General features: G+C 38.0%; 1 protein-coding gene across 2 annotated transcripts in view; it reads left to right on the top strand.

Moving 5' to 3' along the window:
* The window catches only part of DIAPH3 (diaphanous related formin 3), a 437,995-nt gene that overhangs the window by 261,144 nt on the left and 161,450 nt on the right, over window positions 1-15,401 (top strand). The gene's annotated exons all lie outside the window — the stretch shown is intronic.

Raw genomic sequence — 15,401 nt, forward strand, 5'->3', positions numbered from 1 at the left:
CATCGGTTCTATGGGAAAAAAATTTAATTGGCTCCAAACAACCAATTTATGAATGAATACACATTTGTATGAATATATACAAATGTATAGATTTATATATACAAAATATATGCATTTTGGAAGACAACTAATTTAGAATGGTGGACTATCCATTTTTTTTTCTTTTTTTCAGATTTTTTTATTGGGGAAGGGGAACAGGACTTTATTGGGGAACAGTGTGTACTTCCAGGACTTTTTTCCAAGTCAAGTTGTTGTCCTTTCAATCTTAGTTGTGGAGGGTGCCGTTCAGCTTCAAGTTGTTGTCCTTTCAGTCTTAGTTGTGGAGGGCGCAGCTCAGCTCCAGGTCCAGTTGCTGTTGCTAGTTGCAGGGGGCGCAGCCCACCATCCCTTGTGGGAGTCGAACCGGCAACCTTGTGATTGAGAGGATGCGCTCCAACCAACTGAGCCATCTGGGAGCTCAGCGGCGACTCCAGGTGCCGTGTTCAATCTTAGTTGCAAGGGGGCAGAGCCCACCATCCCTTGCGGGAGTCAAGGAATCGAACCAGCACCCTTGTGGTTGAGAGCCCCCTGGCCCTTGTGGGAATCAAACCGGCAGCTTTTTGCATTAGGAGCATGGAGTGCTAACCGCCTGAGCCACCGGGGCTGGCCCTTATCTGTATTTTTTGTGTGTTGACCACTGGTTATTAGTAATATCAAATTATTTTGTAATCTGTTTTTAATTGTTAAAATTGGAATTTGTCAACTTATAGAAGGATACTTTTTTTCCATATTATAGTGACTATTCCTTCTTAAATTAAAAAAAATAAATAAATCACTTTTATCATCATTCCCTACCCCCTTTCAATATTTTTTTCTTTGACAAAATGGGGGTTGTAGCCCTTGAGCTCCAAAAAAGCGTGTGATCAGATGAGAAGTTCTTTGCCACTTTTTCCTGAGATTTATGTTTCTTTGAAGTGTTCATCTCATGCAGCCTGTGGAGAGAGGGAGGAGTTGGAAAAATTAGTCTGGATTTTTAAGACCAAAGTTAAACTCTTTATTTTACCTTTCACTTCTGCCTCATCATCGAATGATATTGCTTACTTTGCCCTTGTGCTACGTAATGTGTCCTTGGTATCAGATTGTGTGTGTGTGTGTAAGTGAAAGTTAAGAATGGAAATAATCCAAATTATTTTCTTAAATAATGTGAGATAGGGCCAAAGAGCACAGATGGAAGAAAAACATTAAAAATAACTCATTGATACTCAAAATAGCTTTTAAGTGGCTCTTTAACTTAGGGAAGGCAGCTTTCCTAAAATGAGATTCCTAAAATGAGATTGTGGAATAAAATTGGAATAAATGGGATGAAAAAGAATTGAAAATGGGTATTTTTGAAGAATGTTAAAGTTGGTAAGTAACAGAGTGCTAGATGAAAAAAGGGATACAAAGTGCCTCGAAATGTAGAGGAAATTCTTTTTCTATGGAAAAGGTAGTTGAGTAGTTGACAGCTTCTATCAACATTCGGTCTTTAGCAAGAATTAAAGCAGTGCAAACATTTTCTGCTAACAGCAGTTTGCATTTCTGATCACTTCATCATCTTTCCTACTGGTTCTAAAACCGAACAGTAAGCCTTGAACACACTTGTTTTTCAGATGTATTTTTCATCATCGAATTTATTTTCTAGCAGTTTTTGTCCATAAATTAAGTTCTTAAAGTACCATTTATCTATCTTTATTCTTCTGACTGTACTTAAAATTCCATATAAATATTATGATATTTTGCTTTTGAAAAATATTTCACTTTTCATAAGGGCGTGCAGAGTTGTAACTTGGTAATTAGATTCTTCTATTTGTTTTTTTTTGTGGGTTTTTTTTGGTGTTTCTATGGGACATTCTGGGGCCTAAGGGGGTTTTAGTTTCCATCTGCTAAAGCTGAGGCATGCATATGCGGATAGGTCAGCAGATACTGTTAATGTGTTTCATTGGGAGCGGCCACCTTCACTTCTGAAATACAATAACCATCGCTGAGATAATTTTTTATAGTGTAGGTGATTGTTGAGCATAATTTCTTTTTATGTTTATATTATGCTATTAATGAATGAGATTTTAGAGGAATAAATGTAATGTTTTGGATCAAAAAGTCTGTTTGCTTTGGAGAATTTCAATGCTCTTATATATCATTATTTAAAAGTTTCCAGATTTGAAATCTCCTCAGTGGGCTATCACATGAATTAAAAAGTACCTTTATTTTTGAGACATAACAAATCCTGGCCATTAGGTACTCCTGGATCAGCAGGGGAAGCTTTCATTGCAACTAATGAGCTTATCCGTCTGACAATTTTCAAAAATATACTTCATTAGGGCTGCTTCTTTTCTAAGAGATAATGGCTTACAGCTTTTCTGTTGTATTTCTGTGAAAATATTTTGGGTCATTATTGTATTTCTGTATACCTTTGTAATATTTCTTTCCTTTCTGGACTTCTAAGGGTTGAATATATTTTTTTCCCTTGTCTAAACAGGTGAAATTAATGAACTCTAATCTAGGAAAGTTTCATTGGTTATTTCACATAACCTGTTTCGTTATTAAATTGGAATCATCTTTTATACATGAGTAGGAAATATGACAAAACTGTGGGTTTTGGGGGTATATTAAAATAAAACTAAGGTAAGTTTACAGTGTCACCTTGTTTAGCTCTCATTTTTAGGGTTATTATAGCTCTAACATATATTTCTGTGCTTCCCTAGATAGTCAACTGTGAATTCTAGAAATGCCATTGCTGTCCAGTCTGTACCTTATTCATTCATTCATTCATTCATTCATTCATTCGTTTAATAAGCATATGTTGTATGACTGATTACTCTGTCAGAAACTGCTTGCTGCCCATCCAATGTGTAATTTCTGTGTCTCGGTGCAACGCAGGCTCCCTCCCTTGTATCTGGCATCTGTCCTAACTGGTTCCTCCCTCTTACTCTCCATATCCTTTACTTCTTCCCTTTCTGCTGTGCAACATCTAAGTATTGCTGTTATGAACCGATACTGAGTCCTTTTTTTTCTCCCTATAGCTTCTCTTCAGACGATGTCTTCAGTTCCCCAGGCGTATATACTATCATAACATTAGTGACTTACAAATTTATATCCCAGATTCTCCTCCCAACTCTGTACATGTATATCCAACAGCTTGTCTCCACCTCCAGCTTCATCTCAATAGGTACATCACAATATGGCCTAAAATGTGGTTCTTTATTCCTGTGCCCTTAACCTCTCATCCCCAAAATTTATTGACTCGAGAAAATCCTTCTGAGCCCCCTTCCATCTATTCCTTGATCTCTTTGCCCTGTTTCTTGATAGGCTTCAACACCCAACTGAGAGATCTGTGGTAGATTGTGTCTAAGTTAAGTCTGTGGGAAGTGGCAGCTGCAGTCGGAATGCTGTCTAGTTTTCTCCTTCATCAAGTGACTTCAAGTAAATGTCACCTTCCATTTGGTGCTCTTTCCTCATCCTTACTGGGGACCTCACCTAAGTTTCTGTGTATTCACTCTTTCCTTAAGGATAAATTCATGGGTTTTTCCAGAAAATCTTCCAACACTGTTTAAAAATTCCTGCTCTAAACTAGACATTGTTTCTGGAGCTGCTGTGAATATAATTAGCTTCTAGAGAAAGTGCAATATTCAGTGAATTTAATGGATTTAATGATTGCCCAGTTCTAATTTTGTTACTTTTTTTGTTTGTTTCCACATTTTTAGCTTTCAGGGGGAGCATTCTTTGATATCTAGTGTTTGATTTTTTTTCCCCCTCTCCATTTTATAGACCTCTCTGCTTTTAAGGCTTTGTTTGCTTTTAACTAGTAATTTCTTGGTCTGACCCAAATATTTGTCTACCCAAATACATTTCCTGGTTTCCAATTCCTCGTGATTTTCCAGCATTTTATGATAAATGCCTTACTGAATTCCCAATGTTTATCTTTTATTCACCTACTGTGAACACTTAGAGTACTTAATTTCCAGGTGGCTGCCACCTGGAAACTGCATAGTGTTTGAAAATTTGAAATTCATCTGCTATAACAAGCAGAAAGCATTTTCAAAGGCTAACATTAACCTCTTTATGCTATAGATTTCCAAAAATGCCAATTAAAATATATTAGTGAGTTTGATATGTATTTTGAATACTCAGTAATACTTATTCAATTGCAGAAAATTTTAAATGTGTATTGTCAATTGATAAAAATGTTTATTGTGCAACAGAATTAACAGCATAACTGACATTGTGTTAGTTGGAACCTCTGTGTCATCAAGATTATATAAGTTGGGGCCTCGTAATTTCATGAGATACATAAATCATTTCATGTTTCAAACCAATTGTAGGATATTAAAATTTTTGAAAATGCATATTAGTAGTGTACATGTCTATCAATATAATGAAGTAATTTGACAGAACACACTGTTAGGGGGCATTTATATTAAAATAATTTTGTTAGAGGATACAACTGTGTAGGATATTGCTTTAATTGAATTGTCAATGAAGAGTACAGAAATATGTGCTGTTTGGGACTGACTTCTGTCCCCATACTTTGGAGGCCTAACCCCATGCCTCAGAAAGTCACTGTATGTGGAGCTAGGGCGTTTAAAGGTAATTAAGTTAAAAAGAGGCCTAGAGGGTGGGTCCTGATTCAACCTGACTAGTCACCTTATATGAAGAGAAAATATAGACCCAGAGAGACACCGGAGACGTGTGCGTACAGAAGACCGCCCATGTGAGGACACAGCGAGAAGGTGGCCATCTGCACGCCGAGGAGAGAGGCTTCAGGACAAACCAAACCTACTGACACCTTGATCTCGGACTCCAGACTGTGAGAAAAAGGATTTCTGTTGCTAAGCCACACACTCTGCGGTAATTTGTGATTGGCAGCCCCAGCAAACGAATACACTAACTTTTCTCGCTTAGAGTTTTTCGTCTGTACAGTAGAGTAGCCCGTACTGAATCATTTTTTATTTTATCAGAGCAGTTGAAGAAACAGTCATAGACCTGCAGTGTTGGATGTTCACTCACTAGTAGTCAATTAAGGAATATCAAAGGTTCTTGTACAAGCCATGAATTACCACATGATTTTAAATAATTACAGGTATGCCTCAATTCCTTGTTTGAATAGCCATGACACATAAATTAGTGCATGTATAAGGAAACATTGAGGTATTTGAAGTAAATAAATACATTCATGAATATTCAATGTTAGGGTTAGAGCTATGGCATCGCCTAGATTTTATTTTAGAATGCATTCATTTACACTGGAATGTGCTAAGTTCTTTTTGGTTTTTTGGTTTTGTCTTTTACTCACTACCGTGTTTCCCCAAAAATAAGACCTAGCTGGACAATCAGCTCTAATACTTCTTTGGGAGCAAAATTTAATATAAGTAAATAAAACCAGGTATAATATAGTAAAATAAGACCAGGTATAATATAATATAATATAACATAATAATATAATAATAATATAGTATAATATAATACGGGATCTTATATTAACTTCTGATTGAAAAGACGCATTAGAGCTAATTGTCCAGGTAGGTCTTATTTTGGGGGAAACGGTATATCTCTCTGAATATTTATTTACCACTTATCCTTGTTTTGTTTCTGTAATACTTGTAATTTTATTAAATGCAAGTAGCCGATAAAGGTTCACTGAATTCTATTGACACTTTTCCAAAAGGGAAGACATGGATAGATGATTTTGCTTTTTTATTTTTATTTTTTTATTATCCAGTGGACATAGTATAAACATTTGGTGTCTCCTAGCTGTATAGCACTGGTTCTACAGGTAGATGGCAGAGTAGCAAGCTACGTCTGTAAAGCTAGTCTGTGCCTCCTATGTAGTTAGCTCGCAAAGATCTAATTTGATGATCTGTAGCCATCTAATAGCTATACTTAGGAATCACAAAATCATTTTACTATTGCCACAAGCCCAGTATAAAAAAATGATAAATTTATTTTAAAAATGTAATTCACATATAGAATTGCATCTGCTTACTAAAAGGGCAGTATTTGTAAAGTTTTACATTCGACAAATGAACACTTTTAACATAAAAGGTCTGATGAAAAATAACGGGGCCAGTCACAAGGTAATTACAGGACTTATGAAAAATATTGATAGTGCACTTGTGAGCGCAGTGTACTGGTAAGGAGCCACAGGTCCAAGTTGTCAGATGGACAGCGTTTTGTTTTAAATCCTGCCCGTTTATTTTCAGGGATTATCTATGCAGAGTTGGCATTAGGAATTCAAGCTGGACATTCTTATATAGTTGGACTCTTATAGTGCAAATATAACCTGTTTTGGAAAGCAACAGAATGAAAAATAGAAAGACCATGGCCAAAATCCCTAGACAGATGAAGGATTCTGTAGACTGACATTGAAGAACGCTAGGCATGGAGGAACTACTTGCAGCTAAAGATTGTTTTTTGAGATACTGAGCTAGGAACATTTCCTGAGTCGGCTCTGCTTGGGCTGATAGATGATGATGAAGAAGAAAACAACCTCAGGAAGACCTCTCTATCTTTTGGGAGGTTTGCAGACGGAAAGTGGCATCACTACAGCATCAATCTTTTCGAGAAACTAACAGTTTACAGTGTTTGCAGATTTTTGGCCAGCTACAGATTTGAAATAGCTACTCAAACAGTTCTATCAGTGTCACCTATGAGCCATAGCTAGCATCAAGTAACAGGACAGACCCACAGTGACGACCAAGGTCTTGGAGTTCTCTTAGACTGCTGGCTGTAAAGTGGTATTTACTGCACCACCGTTTTGCAACATCAAGTGGGAAATTACAAACAAGGTAGATGAAAGAAAATTTCAGAATGAGAGCATGCTGAAGGATAGCTTCGCACAGCAAATCTATGTGCTGTAAAGAAACCGAAGTAGTGGATGGAACCAACACATGGCAGTCTGTTGAATCTCATTGCTCGCAAACTTGACATAGAACTGAATGGGGGAAGAACTACCCTGTTTCCCTGAAAATAAGATCTAGCCAGACCATCAGCTCTAATGCGTCTTTTGGAGCAAAAATTAATATAAGAACCGATATTAATATTATATTACATTATACGTGTATTATATAAGACCTGGTCTTATATTATAGTAAAATAAGACCGGATCTTATATTAATTTTTGCTCCAAAAGACGCATTAGAGCTGATTGCCCAACTAGGTCTTATTTTGGGGGAAGCACGGTAGGGAGCCGACCCGAAGTTGCCGGGAGAATTGCCCTCTGCTCCCCAGAACCAGGTTATGTTTATGCAGCTCGCAAAATCTTGAGTTAGTAGTTGTATTAGTGTTTAGGGCTGCCATAACTAATTGCACACTAGCGTGCTTTACACCACAGATTTGTACTGTACCTGTTCGGGAATACAGAAGTCTGAAATCAAGGTGTCAGTAGGATTGGTTCCTTCTAGGGGCTCTCAGGGAGGAATCATCTAGTGCCTCTCTCAAAGTTTAGTCTGCCTGCAATCCTTGGCATTTTTCTGCCATCATTTTCATATTGCCCTCTTCTCTGTATCTCTGTGTGTCTGTGTCTCCTCATAAGGACACCGGTCATTTGATTTAGGGCCTACCCAAAATCCAGAATGATTTCGTCTCAAGATCCTTAACAGATTGCCTCAGCAAACATGCTATTTCCAAGTAAGTCATGTTCTGAGGTGCTGGGTGGACATAGGTTTTGGGGCGCCAGTATTCAACCCACTGCAGTCATCCATGGCTGGTGGTGGTAGGAGAGAGCACCATCATATTTGGGATTAAGAAACTGTTAAGCGAAATTACACTGATAGGGATATATGGAAAGAATTCATCATTATGTTGTGAAATATTTTGGTGTGTAAGGGGTGTTGTTGATGAGCTTGTGAAACACCCTTTTCTTATATCATCACATGCAAATATTAAAGCAGTTAAAATGGAAATGTATAATGTGCCTAAGGAATTTTTATTGGCAGGCAGTGACAATTATTAGGTCGGTGCAAACGTAATTGCGGTTTTTGCAATTACGTTTGCACCAGCCTAATATAATTACTCCAATAAGTGATTTCAGTGGACAAAATAAGAACATGACTCCAATTAGATTAGAAAGGCGTTATATTATGGGAGAAGCTGTTATTACTGTGACGCGAGACGATGGAGATTCAAATCCCAATCTACCTGTTGCTAGAGGTATAAATTTGGATGAGTTTCTTTACTCTAGGACTTAGTTTTCTTACCTATAAAATGGGGATAATTGCAGGACTTAATTCACAGGTATGTAGTGAGGATTAAAAAGGTTAGTATGTGTAAATATTTATAAAGCTTTAATAGCACCTAGTAAGCACTGCATAAATATTGTCTACGTTTGTTGTGGTGGTTGTTGTTGCTGTTATTTTCTTCAGGGATTATTTCTTGTTGACGCACATCTGCCTATGGTGCCGTTAATGCTGCAGGTAAACATGAATCTCTGGATACTGTATTATTATAGAAGTTTCATAGGTATTCTCAACTTATGTGAGCGGATTCCAACTGTGTCTTCCTGAGACTTATGCAAACTTTGGACTGCAAGGCCAAGAACTTTATAGGTTTATGCTAGGTTTATAGAGAATAATGGCCATATAGGAAATTACACAAATCGTAAGTGTACTCAATGCATTTTCACCACCTGGCCATACTAGCATATGGAATGGAATTTGGAAAATGGGTTCTATTTTCCCTCCTGTGCTTCATTCAGCCTGGCACATTATTTTTATATTTTGAACTTTGATAGAAGATTTTGTTTGAAAAAGGATTTCTACTGCTAAACAACCTTTAAGAACAAACTAGTCTTTGGCTAACTCTTCAACAACTTGGAGGGTTTTTGTTGTTGTTATGGAGGTATGTGCATGTTGTTTCAAAAACAAATTTATTAGCCCAGAATTATTAAGGAATGCCATATGGAAATATGAACGGACACTTAAGATAAATAATATAAGTGATAGAAACATCTAAAAAGAGATTTACTCACTTTCATAGGGAAACCTAAAGAAAATGTTCTTCCCCTCTTCCCCTCTCCTCTCAGAAGAAGTCATCTTTAAGAATAAATTCAAAATTGATCAGTAGGGAGACCCTTTTGTTATGTAAATACGTCTATCACTGTGATGGCAGTTTCTCAGCAACTGTCTGTTAGACGACATATTTTAAGGAAAAAAAAACTAGCGCTCCTTAATAGTTTTTGATATGTTTTGACCCTATTAGTAAAGAACTCATTCCAGAAAGTTTTTTGACTTCTCCCTGCAGAGCAGACACTGTTCTAGGCACTAGTATTTAGCAAGGATTAGACTTCACTTTGAGTGACAGAAAAAAAAGAAGAAACCAGTGACTTAAATAAGATCCGTGCATTCATTACTTTATCAGTTGTCTACTTAATGCCTCTTCTGTCCGTCCCAGATACCGTGTGGGGTACTGGATAGAGTCCAGGAACACAGAAGTCTCTGCTCTGTTGAAGTTTACATTTTACACACAGAATGTAAACCAAAGAAAGAAGTCAGCGTACATTATGTCAGATGGTTAGCATTGGAGTTCCAGGGCAGGGCGTTTGCAGGTTAGGCTGAGTGGTCAGAGGCCCTGGAGAGAAGGTGGCCTTTGTGAAGGATGCATTTAGTTATTTCAGGGAGCAGCACTCTAGGCTGCTCTAAGGACAAGCAAGTGTAGAGGCCCCAGGCCCCCAGGTACGGAAGTGAGACTGGAACAGAGGAAGGGAGGGGGCGTGTAACAGGAGATAAGGTCAGGAAGGTAGCATGTGTAGGGCATGACTGGCCGTGGTAAGCGTCTGCCTTTACTCTTAGATGGGAAGCCACTGGAAGGCTTTCGAACAGAAGAATGACATCTGAATTGCATTTTCAAATGGTCAGAGTGGCTGCTATATTGGGGGGAAAATTTAGAAGAAAATGACAGGAATGGGGAAACCACTTGAATGCTTTAATAATCCAGGGGAGAGGTAATATTGGCTTGAACCAGGAGGAAGTAGCACGGATGGTGACAAGGATTTAGGCAATGAATCTACTTTGAAGGTGAAAGCAACAGGATTTCCTCTGTGATTGAGTGTGTGGGGTAGGAGAAAAAGAGAGGGGTCATAAAACCAATCATTGACTGAGATGTAGGAGCAGATTTGAGGAGGAAGATAAGAAGTTCCAATTTGAAAATGTGAGTTTCAGATGTCTATTACACATCAAGGAAAGACGTCTAGTAGGCAACTGGAGTTCAGGGAAAAGAGCTCGTCAGAGAAAAAAGATTGGAATTTTTCAAATCCAGAGGTGTGCAGTCCAGGACTTGTTAGGCTGCATGGTCTCCGGAGGCCAAACTTGAAAACTTGTCTCCTAAGTCAGTCAATCTATCCTTAATATTTACCATGAGACATTTTAAAAGCTATAACACCACCCTCCCATACACACACACAAAAAAAAAACTATCCTGAGGGGACATTTTGAATGTTGTTACCAATATCTGTGTTATGGACCTCTTTTGTTTAATAGTTACCATGTTTTTGAACATCTTATTTAAAAAAAGACTTCTCACATTCTTACAGGTAAACATGGCTTTCTGTGAGATAGGCTTCTCCCAGTGATAGTGTTTTCTAAGGAGCTGTTTTGCCTTTAACACCCTCTTCATAGTTGCAGAAGACAAGGGAAATGGGTCAGTAGAACTGACCAGAGAGAGAAATGGGTCAGTAGAACTGACCAGCACCCTTTCGTTGCCTCTGCTTTCCTTCTACCTTCCCTCTTTCCAGGTTCCATGGCAAATATCGGCAGTCTTGCAGTGTGGCGATAACAATAACAGCAAAACCCTCACTGCATATAGTACAGTAAGTTAATTGGGGAATGCACGTGGTGATGTATTATTATATGGATTCCACTAGTAATCAGAGCAATGGGAAGAAAGAAAAGCTGAGCAGAGGAAGGTAAGACATCTGTTGAGGATAACGGGCTACTGGCTGAGCCTCGCTTTTTTCAGTTTACCTTTTCCTGTTACGAACTCAGCTGCAGTGTATTTTGAGTGTGTACCTTTTACCATCTTGTTAGTTTTGTGCTTTTTCACAGTGGTAATGGGTGTTATAATGGTATTCTAGCAGGTAGATTTTGTTATGACCCTATTTAATGTTCAGAATTTATTTTTTTTAATGCTACTGAGGTTGTTGTCCATCCAGTTTATTATTTTTAACTTGCACTTATAAAATATTCTCATAGTTTTATGAAATGCCTTTTATATTACAATCATCTAGGAAAAATTATTTTGTTGGGAGCCTGAAGTGCTATAGCCTCTAGTTTCCCTCACAAAACAGTTGTGCAAATGAGTCTAGGAAGGTTGATTTAGGTTGAAGGTTTATATTGCTTTATGGTAATAAGTTGTTGTTTAAACATTCTTTAAAGAAATCAATTTCCCTGGACTGTATCATGATACTTAAGAGTGAATGTGACATTCTTAGTAAGTTTGTTATGAAATAATGACCTACAAGTCCAGGAGATAGTCACAGACGATTATTAATTAATTACAAAGATTACTTAAATGTGTGTAGTAATCTCCACTCTCCTTTCTTATTTGAAATATTAACCTGGTAAATCATAGAGGCCATCATATTACAGAAAGCCTTTGTTCATTATTGCTTAAATATTTATAGTTGTGATTTTTAACTTTTATTCAAAGCTGCTTTAACACCTCTAGTGTATAATTATCATAATGACAAGGCACTTGGAGACAAGTCTGTGTCTTAGAATTTAAGGTTTTATATATTCAGTCTTTTGTATTTTCGTATTTCATTTTTAATGCTTTTATCTCGAGAGGTTAAAGTTAATTCCAAAATCCATTCCTTCAACAAATGTTTGAGTGTCTGCACTATGTTGTGTAAGTGAAGATACAAAGGGATAAAATATGGTGTCTTCCTTTTAGGAATCCCCATTCAATTTGGGAGAGGAAGACTCATTAAAAAAAGATCAAAGTAATATAAGTATTTGCAAAGATGAGAAAATTACCAGGCATAATGGGTAGGGAGGACACCTCACCAGGGGGTTAGCTGGGGTTTTTGACTCTATAATTTTATAAATAGAAGTGACTGGTGGCATGGGCAAGGCAGACATTTCCAGCATCAGGTACAGAATGGATGAAGAGGGATAAGGGGGAGGGGAAGTACAAGAAGGATGTTGTTTTGGAATTAAATGTGGCTGACTAGGAAGTAGAGCCAAGCCAGGTTGTGTGTGGAGCTCAGATGTTGTCCCGTAAGCAGCTTCCTGGCTGGTTTTAAGCAGGGAAGGGACATCTTTAAATTAATGATTGAAAGGAGATCCCCATGTACAGTGTGGAGAAGGCACTGGAAAAAAACAGGAGGCGTCCAGAGATCAGAGAAGAGATAAGTGTGTTCCAGAAGACTTGACTAGTGTTCCAGCAAGCAAGGAATTAGGTCCTATTTGCCAAGTAAAATGTGAGGGACGTCATGATTGTTTGGATCTGAGAGTTGCAGGGAAGGGGAGGCTCAAGACTGGCAGGTTTCTAGCATAGGAAACAGAATTCATAGTTCTGCTGCCCACTGAGTGTGGACATTACAGATGGGCAGTTGATGGAGGGCAGAGACACATGATGTCTAAGGTGACAGAGACATCCCATCTGACTGAATATTAACCGAGTGAAATGCAAACGTTGAAATTGCCTTAAATAATCTAATGATGGTTATGTTTTATTACTTTTAAATAATGAAAAGAAATAAGAAAAAAATAAGATTTGATTTCTTAGTCAAGAAATGTGAGAAAGTCGAAAGATAAAATTCATAACCTGGTCACATCCAGACACTCTGGTAAATTAACACTTCTTTGACGGTGTACAATGTAAAACCCTCTTTTGTAATTCGAATTTCTAATATTAAGAAAATGCAGTCACTGACCTCAAAAACTTGACACGTGAAAAGTGTGCCTCAAATTATGTTTGAAGATGTAAATAGGAGCTATCTATGGAAATATAATTGCTAAAAAAGAAAAACATTCAGGAAATGCTTACCCATCAGATGGCCCTAAACATTAGACTGTATGTTATTGGGCTACAATTTGCACATGCCTTTCTGTCTTCCAAGTGTGCTTTGGTCTCTATTTAAAAACCAACAGTGAAAAGTTGGTTAATTGCACTTAAACCCTCCTAATTGTAATGTACAAATAATGTATTGAGAGACTGCTGATGAAGCCTTAAGTAATGGCTTAGTGGGGTTTCCATCCATGCCGTTGCACAGAACCATTTTTTAAGATGGCTTTCTTACTCTTTATGATGTCAGCCTTAACTGTTGGAATACGCCCCAAACGTTCCTAATATTTTACTCTTGAAATGAACAACTTTTCTTCTTACTTTGACTTCCACAACACCGTTCCTGGAATGATAATGATGGTGATGATTTTCTTTGCTTTTCCTTTGATTCTAATATTACTTATTTCAATTGGGAAGCTCTTCATTTCTTACTGAGTTCTCAGAATAAGAGTAACACCACATAGTGCATGCACTCTATGTTTTTTTAAAAAAATTGATCTCTTATGAAATATCTGTGTGGTCAAAAAAGGAGGTGAGATCCTTCCCATTTCACTGAGGTGGGAACTGAGCCATTGCTTCAAATCACAATGATAGAACATAGTTACTGACCACTGGCTATCAAGGAGTTGGATAAGGCTCAGTGGGTCAGCTAATAAGCCTTTCATCTGAACTGGGATCCCACTTCTTACCTCACTCAGAAGTGCTCACTCGCTGGGAGGGGTCTATGTTCAAGTCCAAGTAGCTGAGGGCAGCCCAGGAAGTTATACAGCTCTGAGGATGACAACCCAGGAATCAAAAATGTACTTCTCTTACACCTGGAGTGTTGCACTCCGACCAGACACGCTTTTCTATATCCGTGTGGCATAATGAAAAGATATGTATTTGGTCTTTTTCTTGGTTTCTGACATGGAGCTCCAAAAGATTTTTTGACTTTCTTAAATAAAAGTGTATTTTGTATGCCAAAGAGATGACTCCTGTACAGATGGGGGGAGGGGGGCCCTAGATAGTTTCAAAGTGGCAGCGGGGAGGGGCAGTGCTGGTTGCCAGAGCCACTACGCATGTGATGAGAGGGTTAGAGCTGTCAGTCCACCTGTGATCTCCAGGGATGGGAGAAGGGTGGAGATTGAGGTTTCTCAATCATACCTTGTCATGAAGCTTTCGTAAGAACTCGGCAGCAGCCGAGCTAAGGAGGTTGCTGCTTTGATGAGCACGTTGACATGCTGGGAGGGTGTGGAGAGGGCGCGAAAGCCCCACCACCTGTCCCCTCCCCCCATTCCTTGCCCGCAAGTGTCTTCCATTTGGCTCTTCCTGGGTTGTATTCTCTACACTAAAACTGTAATGGCAAGTATCACTTTCCCGAGTCCCATTGAGTCATCCTAGCAAATTGTGGAAAATAAGAGGGAGATGGCTTGTGAACCTCTGGATTTATAGCCAGTTTGTCAGAAGCATGGGTGGTTCTTGGGATTTGTGACTGTCGTGGGAGGTGAGGGCAGTCTCGTGGGACTGAGTTCTTAAACCTGTGGAGTGTGTGCTAACTCCAGGTAGTATCTGAATGGCATGGAAGACACTCAGTTGGTGCTGGAGAATTGGTAGGTATTGGAATGATGTCAGAAAAAAACAAACCAACTGTGTTCCCTCCCAGTGTTTGCCTTGTGGTTTTTGTACATGGGAGTCCCTCAGAATTTTATATGTCCTTTCTCTAGATCTTTCCCGTACTTGATGTGTGCATAATAAAATTGTATCAGCAGACTAAATCATAGTGTTTTAAGCTTGTGGTTTTATTCAGTGGTGTGTTACCACATTAACTTAAATTGCATTTAAAAAACACATAGTAGCATATCTATCTGTCATCCATCCATCCATCCATCCATCCATCCATCCATCCATCCATCCATCCAGAATGCTTGGGTATATTCTCTGTTTAGCCATATGTGGATTATTTGGTATTGTACTAGGCAGGAATATATGAATAAACAGTCATGTGAAAACAATAGCTGTGTACATAAATGTTTTTACAGACAAGTAGATAAGGGTTGTAAAAGTAAAATAATATATGTAATTAATAATTTCTATATAGCTAAATGGTTAAAAATAAAGTCTGGTAAACTGCCAGAGTTTAAATTCTGGCTTCACCACTTGTGAGTTGTTTGACTTTTCAGCCATGCAGCTCTAGTTTTGTCATCTGTAAAATGGGGGTAATAACAATATCTATTTCATAATATTCTTGTAAGGATTTAAAAAAAATTAATTCAGAACACTTAAGACAGTGCGTATACACTCAGTAAATTTTAGCTGCTATTAGTATTATTATCCCTTACGACCATTACAACTATTATGACTTCTATTATTATGCTACTAATACACTTCTTTTTTAAACCTAATTTATA

The sequence above is a fragment of the Rhinolophus sinicus genome, chromosome 16 (assembly GCF_057876585.1).
Source record: "Rhinolophus sinicus isolate RSI-liver-muscle chromosome 16, RSI-T2T, whole genome shotgun sequence".
Lineage (NCBI taxonomy): Eukaryota > Metazoa > Chordata > Mammalia > Chiroptera > Rhinolophidae > Rhinolophus > Rhinolophus sinicus.